The 2,229-nt window shown below is 41.4% G+C and overlaps 1 pseudogene; it reads left to right on the top strand.

Annotated features, from left to right (window-relative positions):
• LOC109332707 lies at positions 273–1,924 on the top strand (annotated as a pseudogene).

Below are 2,229 nucleotides of genomic sequence, written 5' to 3' on the forward strand. Positions count from 1 at the left end.
TGTGTTATTGGAACCAGAATGAATTGATGGACTCGATTAATCTTGAATTGGTGAATTAGGATTCAAACTAGGTATACACAACATTTTTAATGGACTAAAATTAATAAATATTTTAACAGAAAAGCAGCCTTTAATTCCTGTATTTATACATACCTCTCCATGCTGCATAGCATAGACTCATCCACACTACACTGAGACACAGTAATAGTGTTGGTTTATAGGCATCCACAAATATAATCCCATAAAAACATACCATTCAACATCATCATTCACTCAATCAATCAATTTATTCTTCACGTTATCACCATTCATTCATTCTTTCATCCAAACTAGTACCATCATGGGAAAAACAAAAACAGATAATAATCAAACCCATCTTTTGATAACAGAACCAAACCATACCTTCATTGACCCAGAAAAACAAACTGAATTTAATTCCACTTTCTCAAACATAATTCTAGAACTCAAATCCCTTTTCCTTCTAGCCACTCCTATAGCCTTAACAGCCCTCAGTTTCTACACCCGTTCAATAATCTCCATGCTCCTCCTAGGTTACCTTGGTGACCTAGAACTCGCTGGAGGATCCTTAGCCATAGCCTTTGCCAACATCACAGGCTACTCAGTTCTCTCAGGTTTATCCCTTGGCATGGAACCTTTATGTTCACAAGCCTTCGGTGCAAACCGTCCCAAACTCCTTTCAATAACTCTCCAACGTTGCATCATTTTTCTCCTCTCATGTTCCATACCCATCTCGTTATTATGGCTAAATATCTCTAAAATTCTCATTTTTCTTCATCAAGAAAAGAACCTAACTCTTATAGCACAAACCTACCTTTTGTTTTCTCTACCAGACCTAGTTTCAAACTCTTTCATTCACCCATTACGCATTTATCTTCGATCGCAGAATATAACCCACCCACTAACTTTAGCATCACTCTTCGGCACAATCCTCCATCTACCCATCAACTATTGCCTCGTCAACCACCACAAGCTCGGTGTCGCCGGTGTAGCAACCGCCTCCGCTGCGTCAAATATAGCAACCCTCTTATTCCTTGTTTGCTACGTGTACATAACTGGTTTGCATGAACCAACTTGGACGAGACCGAGTTTTGAGTGTTTCAACCTGGTTGGGTTGAAGCAGCTTCTTAAACTCGCCGCGCCGAGTTGCGTTTCCGTTTGCTTGGAATGGTGGTGGTACGAGATTATGATTGTTCTTTGTGGACCCCACCGCAACGGTGGCTTCAATGGGAGTGCTGATACAAACGACGTCGTTGATCTATGTGTTCCCGTCGTCGTTAGGATTCGCTGTGTCCACACGCGTGGGGAATGAGCTTGGAGCGAATAGGGCGTATAAAGCGAAGTTATCTGCGGTTGTTTCGATTTTTATGGCGGCGGTAATGGGGTTTTCCGCGGTGGTTTTCGCGACGGCGATGAGGCACCGGTGGGGGAGGATGTTCACCGGAGATGAGGATATTTTGAGTTTGACCGCGGTGGTGCTGCCGATTTTGGGGTTATGTGAGCTCGGTAACTGCCCGCAGACTGTGGCATGTGGGGTGGTTAGAGGGACGTTGCGGCCGAGTGTGGCGGTGAATGTGAACTTGAGCGCGTTTTATCTGGTTGGGATGCCTGTGGCAGTTGGGCTTGGGTTTTTGGGCTTTGGTTGGGCTTGGGTTTTTGGGCTTTGGTTGGGCTGGCTTTTGGCCCAGGTTTGTTGTGCTGGGCTGATGTTGTGTGTGATCGGGACTACTGATTGGGATTTTGAAGCCCGACGGGCCCAACAAATGATGTTGGCTAATGAATCTAACGGTGACGTTGGTATAATGGATGGCCAGGAAAAGCAGTTGACCAACGTTGTTACGTTGACTTCATAGTCCTGATTGCAGATGAAAACTGAACCAATTCCTGATGGTTTAATATATTATTTTGTTTTGTAGTTTTCCAATAAAAAAAGTGAATTATGATTATTCTTTCCATCATTTTTCTTTCTAAGATTAGTATGTCATCCCCTACATTCATCTTATCATTTAGTTGAGTTGAATAACATGAAATTTGACTGACTTTCCCATAATAAGAATCTTTTTTTAACATTGTTGAGTCTAGTACTTAATATAGATATTGACATTTGGAATAAAAAAAAAGTATTGCTTCAGATTTTATTCATTTTTTAATAAATTAATATTAAAATATTTCCAACACTCTTTTTCCCTCATATTCTAATACTAGATGATC

The sequence above is a fragment of the Lupinus angustifolius genome, chromosome LG18 (assembly GCF_001865875.1).
Source record: "Lupinus angustifolius cultivar Tanjil chromosome LG18, LupAngTanjil_v1.0, whole genome shotgun sequence".
In the NCBI taxonomy this organism is placed as follows: domain Eukaryota; kingdom Viridiplantae; phylum Streptophyta; class Magnoliopsida; order Fabales; family Fabaceae; genus Lupinus; species Lupinus angustifolius.